The sequence below is a fragment of the Notamacropus eugenii genome, chromosome X (genome assembly GCF_028372415.1).
Source record: "Notamacropus eugenii isolate mMacEug1 chromosome X, mMacEug1.pri_v2, whole genome shotgun sequence".
Lineage (NCBI taxonomy): Eukaryota > Metazoa > Chordata > Mammalia > Diprotodontia > Macropodidae > Notamacropus > Notamacropus eugenii.
The window spans coordinates 671926-685779 of record NC_092879.1 but is presented as its reverse complement, the minus strand read 5'-3'; positions in this window follow the sequence as shown (position 1 = coordinate 685779).

Sequence of the window (13854 nt, the reverse complement as noted above, 5' to 3'; positions counted from 1 at the left end):
ATGATGCATAGAGGAATTAAAATGAACGGGAGAAACCATAAAACAAAACAAAACATAGTACAAGAGAAAACAGACTGCTTCACTCTGCATTCCAAATCCATAGTTTTTTTTGTGGGTGTGGATGGCATTTTGCCTCGAGTCCATTGGGAATGTTTTTGGTCTTTGCATTGCTGTGAAGGTCTAAGTCTACCAGAAAAATTCCTCACAGACTGTGGTCATTGCTGTATACAAAGTTCTCCTGGTTCTGCTCCTTTCACTCGGCATCAGTTCATTTAAGTCTTTCCAGGTCTCTCTGAAATCCTCTTGTTCATCATTTCTTGTAGCACAATAGTATTCCATTACATTTGCTATATCACAACTTGTTCAGTCATTCCCCAAGTGATGTGTATCCCCTCGATTTCCAGTTCTTGACCACCACCAAAAGAGCTGCTACAAGTATTTTTGTACAGGTGGGACCTTTTCCCATTCTTATGATCTCTTTGGGATACAACCCTAGAAGTGATATTGCTGGGCCAAAGGGCATGCACATTCTTGTAGCCCTTTGGGCATAGTTCCAAATCACTCTCCAGAATGGTTGGATCCACTCACAGCTCCACCAACAATGATTTAGTGTTCCATCTCTCCCACATCTTCTCCAACATTCATTATCTTCCTGTTTTGTCATGTTAGCCAATCTGATGGGTGTATATCTCAGTAGTTTAGCAGGGCATCACTGTTCATAGTTCATGAACTGATCCTCATAATGAAGACACCGTGTCCACAAGAAATGTTTAATTTTATTCAGTCTATATTGTTTCATAAAGCAAGGAAATATTTAGTGTACTTTAGAAACCAAAAATAATTTTCTTGCTCTCTGACCCAACACACACACACATACGCAGAGAAAGTTTAAAAGAGAAAGCTTAAGTTTTTGGAATGTTCATTCCTCAGTGATGTTAAATGAACGCAATGTTAGTTCTCAAATACTAAGATGAATTTTTGATCTCCAACCAGGAATTGCAAATTGCAAGTTGTGAATTACCTTTGAAAGGAAAATTTTTCTCACTATTTATAAGAAACTTCAATATAGAAGTTGCCCTCTTGTTATTTTTGAGTATAATTGTGGAGTATTGGATTATTTAGACTTCTGAGTATTGAGATCATGTTGATATATAGGAAGCAAAATTAATATGTACAAATTATATACAATTCTGATAGCTATGAAAATAATATAAAATTATAGAGTTTGGGAACAATCCACTTTTAAAATACAAATTAAGATATCAGAATATTGATATGTTGAATAATTCAGCAGGGTGATATTGTAGGCCTATTTAAAATCAACTATTTAAATTTCTTACTTTTGTCTCTTTGAAATCAACATTGTTAAAATTTAACCAAACTATATTTATATATTATATATACAACTAGATCTGTATTCGAGAGATAAAAAACAAAAGCAAAAGGTCTCGTACGTACAACATTAAATGAACTGATGCAAAGTGAAATAAACACAACATTGTTCACATTAATGGAAACAATGCATGATGATCAACATTAAACGACTTATCTATCTTCAGTGATGGAAGATCCTAGAAAATTCTGAAGTACTTATGATGAAAAATTCTATCCATCTCCAGAAAACGAACTGATAGAGTCTGAATGCCTACTGAAGCACCTCTCTTTACATTTTAATTTTTCTTGAGATTTTTGTTTGATCTGTTTTTATTTTAGAACACAGCATTACAACACATTGAAATATGTTTTACATAAGTATAACATATCAAATTCCTTATCTTCTCAATAAGAGGGGAGAGGAAGGAAGGAGAGAATTTGGAACTCAAAACTTTGAAAGAATGAAGGTTAAAATTGGTGAAGGAAATATTAAATGTATGTATCTATCTTCAGAAAGTGCATCCAGCCAGAAAACTGCTAAAAAGCTGCAGGCAAAGAATTCTGAGTGCTGTGAAGATTAATGAAGTTTCATAACTGAAGCAGGTGTCCCAGTAGGCAAGACTAAAGAGCCCTTTGAACTTTCAGCAAAAGATATACCTCTTAGTAGATTTAGGGGGGGCTGGAGATTAAGTAGATGGAGAATAATCAATAAGGAGTTTGCAAAGTAATCATTTTCACTTAGCAGAAGCTTAAGATATGCTGAAATATTTTAGTGAATTTTGGAGTACCTCTTTGTAGAATGTGTTTTAAAGAAAAATAAGAATTGAATTTTACTAAAGTTTTGGAATGAACAGAAATTAAATGACTTATTTTCCTGAAGTTCAATCCACCCATCGTTTTAGTGTACTGATGACATCTAGTTTCAAAGTAATCCATGAAGAAAATATTATACATATATGTGTGTGTATATATACATACACACATATGTAAGCCTTCTCATTGTATTTTATAACTGCTACTTGTTAACCCTTTTTAATAATTAAAAGAGAAAATATTGTTTAGATCAGGGATCCACAGTTCAGAGAATGTTCCCCTCTGACCCTGTTAGCCCCTCTCATCTCAGATCAGCTTCCTAAATAAAGGTGATGAAAAAAGTGATGGAAAAATGCAGAGAAATTTGAGATATACTATGGTCTCAGAAAATTTATTAACTGTGTGATCTTAAGCAAGTTATATTGTGTATGTTTGCTCAAAATCCAGATGCTTAAAGAAAAGAATCCCGGTATTGTTGTAAGGATCAAGTGATATGGTGATTGTGAAGTGCTTAACGCAGGGACTGGTATATGGCAAGTACTATATAAAAGTATTATAATTATTATCGTTATGAAATCAAATGTAATCGCATATCTGATTTTAGATATGATTAGAATAAAATAACACAAGTAATAAAATTAATTATTTTTTAAAAATGTTTTTAAATTTTCTTTCTTTTAGACAAATATATAATCTACATACATAATAAAAGAAAAACATTATAAACTTAAACATAAAATAAGAAGAGAAAAAAGAACATGTCATGCGCACAGTAGATCACAGGAGAAGATTCAGAATATATAGTAATAACTTTTCATTTCAAGAAAGCCTATATATTAGATATTGCACATTATGTTGAAAATTTGCCATCTTTTCTTTGTTTCCTTGTAGGTTTTCTTTTGTTCTCTGCTGTACAATTTTTACCTTGTTCTTTTTTCCCCTTTTCTCCCATTTCTCCTCCGGGCTACAACTAAGTGTGGATATATTCATATTTAGACGTATACATGCATTTATACATGTATACATATACATACAGAGATACATATGCAAACATAAACTTTCCCAAAGAAATTCTACTCCTAATATTTGTTATGTTTCTGCATATCTCTTTTTCCCTATTTCTCCTAACTCCTCTACCCTATCTTGCCCTCCTATTACTTAACCTATCCCCCCACAAAAATCCCTCCCCTGTTCTCCCCTTCCAATAAGTCAAAACACCCTTTTGCACACCCCTTTGACCTATTTCCACACCCCCCACAAAGATCTCTCCCCTATCCTCCCAAGAATCTCTCCCTTATTGTCCCATTCCTGTTGATCTAAGCACCCTTCTATATCCCCCTTTTAACTTATACCCTCATTCTCATCTCTGAAGATCCCTCCTTTATCCTTTCCACCTTCTTATCTCCTGAGAGTTTTATTTCTTGCTAAATTTAGAAAACGTTTATATTTTTCTAGATGTATATGTATTTTCCCCTGTTGAACCCATTACCAACCAAAGCAGGTTTCCAGAACAAAAGGCATCTGCCCGTCCCTCCCCCCATCTAATTCTTCTGTATAGGTTCCTTCTCTGACACCTCATTTGTATAAGATAATTACTCTTTTAGCTGTTCTTAAACAATTTTACTTTTGGAAGTCATATCATACTCATGTCTACCCCAATCTTTCTTATAATTTATCTAGTTATTAGTAGCAATCCTAGACATGTTTCACATTTTACATACATAAAAGGTAAACAGTCTATCTTTATTGAAGCTCTTGTAACTGGTCATTGATATGTATCTTATATTTCTCTTGGCTCTTGTATGGAAAATCTTTAATTTAGTTCATTTTTTAACAAAGTCCTTAAAGTCTGATAATTCATTAAATGAACCTTTTTTTGTTCAGAATTATGCTTAGCTTTGTTGGGTATGATATTTCAATCAGAAACCCAGTTCTTCAATACATAGTGTTGTAAGGCCTGCAGTCTTTTAGGTCTTGTGTGATTCTAATTATGGTACCAACATATGGAAATTTTTTTCATGTTTCTAGTAATGTTTTGCCCTGAGCCAAAATTTGACTTTAAAATATATTTACACATGGGAAGAATTACAAATATCACCTTCCTATGTAGAAATATAGTTTAAATTTAAGTCTCTTATGATTTCCCTTTCCTCCTTACCTCTTCATGCTACTCTTGAATCTTGTATTTTAAAGTCAAATTTTGAATCCAGTTACGGTCTTTTCAACAAGAACACTTGAAAGTTATCTATCTCATTGAATATTCATTCCCCCCCCCCCCCCGAATTATACTCAGTTTTGCTGGGTAGGTGATTCTTGGTTGTAATTCTAGCTCCTTTGCCCTTTGGAATATCATATGCCAAGCCCTCCAATCGTTTGATGTAGAAGTTGCTAAAATCTTGTGTTATTGTGACTTGACTCCATGGTACTTGAATTTTTTCCTTCAGGTGGCTTACAATATTTTCTCTTTGACCTTGGAACTCTGGAATTTGGCTATGATATTCCTGGAAGTTGCCACTTTGGAATCTCAGGAGGTAATTGGTGAATTCTTTCAGTTTCTATTTTACCTTCTGTTTCTAGAATAGCAGGGCAGTTTTCCTTCATAATTTCTTGAAAGATGATGTCTAGTCTCTTTTTGTGATTATGACTTTCAGGCAGTCCAATAATTTTTAAATTACCTCTCCTGGATTTGTTGTGGTTTTATAGTGTGTTGTGGCAGCACCATCTCAAAGAATTCAGAGTTAGACCATCTCTAATACAAGTACAGGCATTTATTGAAGACTGATGTCCCTCAGAGGCAGGCTAGGTTCCAAGAGGAACGAGAAACTTAATAAGACAATACAGGCAAATTTATAGTGTAATGATGGTGATTACACAACAAAAATTGTGAATATTAAAAGTCAGGAGGGATTTGTTAAGGGATTAGGTAATGGGGAGGGGTCCCTTCCATGGTTAAGTGGTCATACATCAGAGGGTGATACCAGCTATTGTGGCCCTATCTGCTCAAGATGGATAGTTATGTATTATGGTCCTGTCTTGGACTAAATGGATGATGTGATTGTGATTGTTTACAAGAACACAACATGTTCAAATATGTGAATGGGATCTAGTGGCAGTAGGATACATTGAGTCTGAAGGTATGTGGTGTGGTTAAAGCCCAATCATGTGGCTAAATCAGTACGTGCCTGATGCTCAGTGGGACCCATAAGGAAGTGAGAATATTGGAGCTGGGGGTATCTTTATTAGGATTCATGACTCCCCCCTCAAAGAGAAGAAGTCTAAATTCATTTGGCAAAAGGGACAAAGTTCTTGACTTCTGTAGCTTCTTCAGTTTGAAAAGGGGCATAGTGCTGTCCCTTCCTTGGTGGGGAACTCTTAGGAGGGGGTTGATCCTCTGAGCATATGTCACAGGCAGGGGATGATGGATGAGTATGGGCCGGTATCCATTGTTTTCTGCCAACTGTGGTGAATTGACCTGCAGTTTGGGAGACACAAATCTGACAAGCAAATTAAATATGCAGGGCGCAAATACAAGGAGCAAGAAACCAAGAATCCTATGATGCTATTATTTATTTTTGACATACAGGATTATCTGATTTTGTTACTCTTTCAAAAATTTCCACTCTGATTTCAATTCCTGTAGGAGGATCAGAAGCTACTGAGGATCTAAACATGTACATATAAATGTATTTGCATGTAGAAGCTTTCCACTCCTGGTTTTAATAGTTACATACGTAAATTTGCTTATAAGAGGTTGATTTTACTCCAATTATAATAAAAGACTTGGGAGGACTCTTTAGATAATTGATTCCCAAATACTGCATATCAAGAAGTTGTTTATAATAAAGCATGTTTGTAATGAAATTGATTTTTATTCCATAACTTTCTTCCTTTAAGAAAATTGGTTGGGGGGGGGGGGGCAGAGGCAAGATGGCCAAGTAGAAAGACACACATACACAGGGTCTCCCCACACAGCCCACAAAATACCTGTACAGAGGGACTCTCAACAAATTTTGGAGCAGCAGAAGTGGAGAACAATAGAGTGGAGGAGATTTCCAGCCCAGGATGACCTGAAAGGCCCATGGGAAGCATCAGTTGCACCAGACATGGAGCACAGCATGGAGCCCAGCCAAGCTGAGCCTTGGCTGCCGCACAGAGCAACTCTGGGAGGAGGATACCTCGGGGGTGGAATCTCCAGTCACAGCCGCAGCGGGAAAGGAGAAGGGCCTTCCCATAGCTCCAGCCTCAGGCAGTGGCCAGCAGAGGCCACATCAGGCAGGCCACAGCAGTTCTCAGGGCAGCCCCTACAGCAGCCCCCATCCATTGATGGATCATAAAAACCCTTCGGGGCACTGAGGAGCTGAATATTACCTCAGCCCTGTGTAGAGGCCCTGAGGGAGCTGGTTTTTATCTCACACTGAATGGCAGCCCTGCCCATCCAGCTTATCTGAAAATCAGCCCCCAGCACTGACTTGGCAGAACTGGAGGCCAGGTGGCTGTGGAGAGGAAACTGCTAAGATTCTGGACACAAAACTCCTGCTTCCAGATCTTTGTACACGCTTGATTGTGCCACCTTGGAGGAACTGAGATCTTACAGATTCCCAGAGTATACCCTACTCTTGACAAAGGACCCAAAAGCAAGTAACTGGTTGGGAAAATGCCCCCAAAAGGGAAAAAATAAGACTATACAAGGTTACTTTCTTGGTGAACAGATATCTTCTTCCATCCTTTCAGATGAGGAAGAACAATGCTTACCATCAGGGAAAGACATAAAAGTCAAGGCTTCTGTATCCCAAACATCCAAAATAAATGCTCCATGGTCTCAGGCCATGGAAGAGCTCAAAAAGGATTTTGAAATTCAAGTAAGAGAGGTGGAGAAAAAATGGGAAGAGAAATGAGAGAGATGCAAGAAAAGCATGAAAAGCGGGTCAACACCTTGCTAAAGGAGACCCAAAAATATGCTGAAGAAAATAACACCTTGAAAAATAGACTAACTCAATTGGCAAAAGAGGTTCAAAAAGCCAATGAGGAGAAGAATGCTTTAAAAAGCAGAATTAGCAAAGTGGAAAAGGAGGTTCAAAAACTCACTGAAGAAAATAGTTCTTTCAAAATTAGAATGGAACAGATGGAGGCTTCATGAGAAACCAAGAAATCACAAAAAAAAAGCAAAAGAATGAAAAAATGGAAGATAATGTGAAATATCTTATTGGAAAAACAACTGACCTGGAAAATAGATCCAGGAGAGACAATTTAAAAATTATGGGCCTACCTGAAAGCCATGATCAAAAAAGAGCCTAGACATCATCTTCCATGAAATTATCAAGGAAAACTGCCCTGATATTCTAGAACCAGGGGGAAAAACAAATATTGAAAGAATCCACAGATCACCTCCTGAAAGAGATCCAAAAAGAGAAATTCCTAGGAACATTGTGGCCAAATTCCAGAGTTCCTAGGTCAAAGAGAAAATATTGCAAGCAACTAGAAAGAAACGATTCAAGTACTGTGGAAATACAATCAGGACAACACAAGGGCATGGAATATTGTACTCCAGAAGTCAAAGGAACTAGGACTAAAACCAAGAATCACCTACCCAGCAAAACTGAGTATAATACTTCGGGGGAAAAAATGGTCTTGCAATAAAATAAAGGACTTTCAAGCATTCTTGATGAAAAGACCAGAGCTGAAAAGAAAATTTGACTTTCAAACACAAGAATCAAGAGAAGCATGAAAAGGTAAACAGCAAAGAGAAATTATAAGGGACTTACTAAAGTTGAACTATTTACATTCCTACATGGAAAGACAATATTTGTGACTCTTGAGACTCTTCTCAGTATTAGGGTAGTTGGAGGGATTAGACAGACAGTGGGCAGGGTGAGTTGAATAGGAAGGGATAATATTTAAAAGAATAGCATTAAAGGATGAGAGAGGAACATATTGGGAGGGGAAAGGGAGAAATAGAATGGGGCAAATTATCTCTCTGAAAAAAGAGGAAAGAAAAAGTTTTTTTCAATGGAGGGAAATAGGAGAGGGTGAAAAGGAAAGAGTGAACCTTACTTTCACTATATTTGACTTAAGGAGGGAATAACGTGCACACTCAATTTGGTATGAAAGTCTGTCTTACACTACAGGAAAGTAGGGGATAAAGAAATAAGTGAAGTGTGGGGGATGATAGATGGGAACGCAAATGGAAGGAATAAGAAGTTAATACTTCTGAGGAGGAGTAGGGTCAAAAGAGAGCACAGAATAAATGGGGGCAGGATAGAATGGAGGGGAATAGTCTTTCATAGTATGACATGAAAGTGTTTTGCATAAATATACATGTATAACATATATCAAAATGCTTGCCTTATTAGTGGTGATGGGTGGGGAGGGACGACAGGAGAGAAATTGGAACTCAAAGTTTTAAAAACAAATGTTAGAAATTGTTTTTACATGCAACTGGAAAATAAGATATATAAGCAGTGTGGTACAGAAATCTATCTTGCCCTACAATAAAACAGAGAGGAAGGGGGTGTGAGAAGCGAGGGATTTGATAGAAGGGAGGTTAGATTTGGGGAAGTGGTAATCAGAAGGCATGATGTCTTGGAATGGGCAGAGGGAAGAAATGGGGAGAAAATCTGGAACATAAAATCTTATGGAAGTGACTGTTGAAAATTAAAAATAAATCGATCAATTAAAAACAAAAATAAAAAGCAATACTACTGTATAATGTATATCCTCAAATGCTACATGTTTGAAAGCAAAAATAAAACAATATCATAAATATCATTCCAAGAACAAAAATCAGAATTGATCAAGTGGAAAAAGAGGTGCAAAAGCTCACTGAAGAAAATGATTCCTGAAAAATTAGAATGGAGCAAATGGAAGCTAATAACTTTATGAGACATCAAGAAATTACAAAACAGAACTTAGTTTTTCAGGTCTTTCAGACTTTCCATGACCTCACGGCCGAGACATATTCAATTCTGTATCATTTCCTTCTCCAGCCCATTTTACAGATAAGGAAACTGAGGAAGCAAGGTTAAGTTACTTGTCCAGGTCACATAGCTAGTCATTACCTGAGGCTGGATTTGAACTCAGGTCTTGCTGACTCTGGGCCCAGAGTTCTATCCTCTGAGCCCCCAACAGCCGTGATCTGTGTACAGTAAAGCATGACAGACATACAAACCGTCTATTGGTCAATGCTCTTAGAGTAAATTGGAGGGGGCCAGAAGTCTCCTCTCTGATGGGGGTCCTTGCTTCCAGGATCTCTGACTGGTGTCTTCTTTGCTATTTCCTCAACCAGACCCCTGCCTGTCTTGCCTACTAAACTCTTTCCACTTCAGTTTCCTCATCTCTAAAATGGGAATGTTCCTGACATTTTTGTACCTATCAGAGCTTTTGTGTGCATAACACTTTGTCCATTGCTGAGTTGTATATAAATATGACTTGTTTTATCATTATTTTTGTCTCATGGGATCTCTGTTCTGGGAACAGGAGAGAAAGAAAAGGGAGACAAGTAAGAGGAAGTCTGTGTGAGGACCAGGAATGCCTGAAAAGTGAGTACCCCAAGTACTGCAAGCACCAGGGAGCATTATGCAGGAGGGGAGACTGAAGGATGGTTTTCTTAGAGAGGTGGGAAAGGAAGCCTGGAGAATGGGCCAGCAAGAGAGGAGCAGGGGCAGGTGGATATGGGAGCAGGAGAGGTGAGAAGGGATTTCACATACCACACAAGGGAAGGGAGCCAGATAGCAAGGACATGGAGCAAAAGCCTGCCCCAAACAGAGGGGAGACATTGTTGCTGCCTCATGGCTTCTGGGGACATTGAGCCTTCAGATATTAAACAAATGTTGTTCTTTTAGTGGAGAAAGGCAGAAAAGAGGTGTGGCAATTAGGAGATCATGAAGCTATTTCAGAAAGGGCTCCATGGGTAGCACTAAGCCCTCTTGGGAACAGTCTCTGGGGCCCAGAAACAGGTCCCCTGTGGAGAAGGGATTGAACATGGCCACCAGCGTATTTGCTCTTGAAAGAGAGGTTGCCAATTTTCTAGGAGAGAAGAGTAAAGAAATGGAGATATCCCTCCCAATTCCAGAGTGCCAAAGCAGACAATTGATAGGACCCTTGAATCTTAGACCTGGAAATTACCTCTCATTTCCAACCTGAACACAATGAATCCTCTATAATATCCATGACAAGAGGCCATGCAATCTCTGTTTGAAATCCTTCAGTAATGAAGAACTCATTATCCCCTACCTAGGCCATTTAGGATTTGGCTGCCTTAGCTGAGGTGATTCCAGGTTGTATTAATTACAAGCATGTGAGGGAGCCCGGGGTAGAAAATGGAAGAATCGTCTGGGAGTCAAGAAGACTTGGGTCTAAGTCCTACCTACTGGCTTGGTCATGTGACCATAAGCAAGTCATGTAAACCCTCTGTGTCTCAAGCTCATTGACATGAGCAGCATGCCTCTCCAAGACGGAATTCCCCCACATCAGTTAAATCACAGGGCTGGATAAATAATCCTACCAAGAGTTAAAGCAAACAAACTTGGTCCTGATCAGACCACACCTGGAATATCATGTTCACTTCTGGGATCTGCATTTAGGAAGCACATTGACAGTGATGTTCAGGGGACCTGGAAACCTCATTCTGTGTGGAACAGATGACAGGAGGAGGGTCTTGTAAAAGGATCCTTGAATGCAGAATCAGGACCTTGGTTGGAATTCCAACTCTAGTCCTTACTGCCTGTGAGACCCTGGGCAGATTACTGAACCTCCCTCCTTAGGCCTGCTTCCTCTTGTTTAAGCAGAGAGGATTGGACCCTGCCAGCTCTAAATTCCATGAATCTGTAAATGGGAGGCATTTCACTCTGAAAGGAGAAGACAGGCAGTGGTAGTTGTCCTCACATATCTGAATGGCTATGAAAGTGAAAAGGGATGAGATTTGGTGTGGCTTCATAATGGAGATCTAAAATCAAGGGTAAAGATAAAGAACCTCGAACATAGTAGGTGCTTAGTAAATACTTCTGGCATTGATTGATGAATGGATTGATTACAGGGATGCAGGTTTGTCTCAACATAATGAAAAACTAAACTCTCCAAAGCAGAATGAGCTAGATTGCAATGTAGTGAATTCCCCATTAATGAAGGACTCCAAGGAGAGATTGGATGTCCTGTTGTCCAGGATATAGAGAGGATTTACTGTGTCTCAGGTGGGAAATGAGAGACTAACTTTTGACCCTTTCTAGATCTAAATTCCAAGGCTCCTTTGAACTGTCTGATTTGAAGGGGTTGTGGGAAGAGACATCTCCTTTTCTTTACTTTTCTCTCTCGAAAGTTGACAAGATCTTTCTAAAGAACAAATACACTTGTGTCCTTGCTCAATCCCTTCTCTGTGGGGTATCTGGTGCTGGGCCACAGAGATTACTCCCAAGAAGGATTTTCCTGCCCATGGAGCCTTTTCTGAAATGTCTTCATCATCTCCTAATGGCTAGATCTCTTTTCTGCCTTTCTCCACTTAGAGTGACATCACTTATTTAACGTCTGCAGACTCCGTGTCCCCAGGGGCCTTGAGGCAGCACCAGTGTCTCCCCTCTGGTTGGGGAAGGCTTTTTCTCTCCTGGTCCTTGCTCTCTGGCTCCCTTTCTGTGAGAGGTATGGGAAATCCTTTCTAAACTCTCCTGCTCCCATTCCCACCTGCCCTTGCCCCTGTCTTGCTGGTCCAGATTCCAGGCTTCCTTTCCCACCTCACTCGGAAAGTCATCCTTCCCAGGCCTCAGTCTCTCCCCATTCCTAGTGTTCCCTGGTATTTGATGTACTTGGGGTACTCACTTTTTTCCATTCCTGGTCCTAGCACAAGCTTCCTCTTGGCTGCTTCCCTCGCCTTTCTCTCATATTCCAAGGACAGAGATCCCTTGAGAGAATAATAATGATAGAATAACTCATATTTCTGTACACCTCAGAGATGGATATAGCTCTTTCCTTACAGAAGCCCTGTAAGGGAGGGAATGCCAGGATCATTCCCAGTTCACTAATGAGGAAGGTAATAGAGATTAGCATGCAAGAGGGTTAGGGGCCTGGATAAAAAAATGGAAAAGAAGTTATGAGTCAGTGCTGCTGGAAGGGAGAGCTGAGCCCTTTGACCCCTGACCATTCAGCCTTGATTAATAGACAGTTCATATGTTTATAGTGCTTTACTAGATAGAGATCAGGCACAGTGGATAGAATTCTAGGCCAGAGTCAGTAAAACCTGAGTTCAAATATGGCCTCAGGCACTTACTAGCTATATAACACTGGGCAAGTCACTTAATTCTTTTCCCCTCAGTGTTCTTATCTGTAAAATGAGTTGGAGAAGGAAATGGCAAACGACTCCAGGATCCCTGCCCAGAAAACCCCAAATAGATAACGAAAGTCTGACATGGCTGAAAAGTGACTAAACAAAAAATATATAGAAAGCCATTCTACAGAAAAAAAATGTTTAAAGAAATATTTAGTAAAATGAATGAAGACATTGAAAATGTCTGAAAATAAATTCCTTCTGCTGTCCCTGTAGACCTTTCCCCTCCGGAAAGGAGTGGTGAGAACTGTCATCTTCTTCTTTTTAAGGGCCATGCATATTGAGTGCTGTATTATTCATACAGAGTTGGTCTCCATCAATAAGATGTCCTTTTCTCTGAGGGCAGGTACTCTTTCCTTTTTCTTGTTGAACTCCTAGAACCTAGGGCAGTGTGTGCCCCATAGTAGGTATTTAGTAAATATTTTTTGATCAACCAAGTGCCATTGAATATTATGTCAGTCTTTGGTGACATGTAGTAGTCAAATACATATTGTAGCACATTAAAGCATGGTCTTGTGATATCTGGACATTGCAGAATTTAGCTTCTTTTTGGCACCATCTTGCAAACAGACAGAATATTGCATTGTAATCAAAGGTTTAGGCCAGAGAGAAATATATTTTACAATGGAAATCTCTGTCTTGTGGTCAATACAGACATTGTACTTCTAGTCTGTCATCTTGTGTCCAAGTCAGCAACTCGTTTTAAACAACGTTTTTATTGAATTTTAGCCCATCTTACAACTCCTTTCTACTTAAGCTGGCAGAATGAAACTTAATGAAATCCTAAATTTGTGAGAGGAAGAAAGTACAGAATTCCTTTGGGGTCAATATGAATTCAGACTGAATCGTCACCATGAAAATAATCTGTTAAACTCTCCACCATATCAAAAGTCGTCTGGTACAGGAAAACACTTCATAGCAATGGGGACAGCACTGAGCAGGTTTCACCCTCTAATGTGGTTAAAGTCGTAATGTTATATCCAACATCAAACTCAAATATTTTGAGGACACAAATGCAGAAACAATAAGACTGACCTTTGATTTGAAGGAAATTTATGAAAAAAATATCAAGTTTGGCTGAGACTTTACCAGTGTGAAATCAGGCATTCAGGAAAATATTTGTCCAGTTGCCAGGGGCATTGTTGTGCAGTCACTCAATGACGTCCAACTTTGTGTGAAAGAATTTTCTTAGCAAAGATACTGCAGTGGTTTGTTATTCCCTTCTCCAAAATGTTCCCATTTTCCAGATGAGGAACTGAGGCAAATAAGTATTAAATGACTTGCCCAGGGTAACACAGTAAGTGTCTAAGGCCAGACTTAAACTCAGATATATCTGGCTCCAAGCCCAGCATTCTACC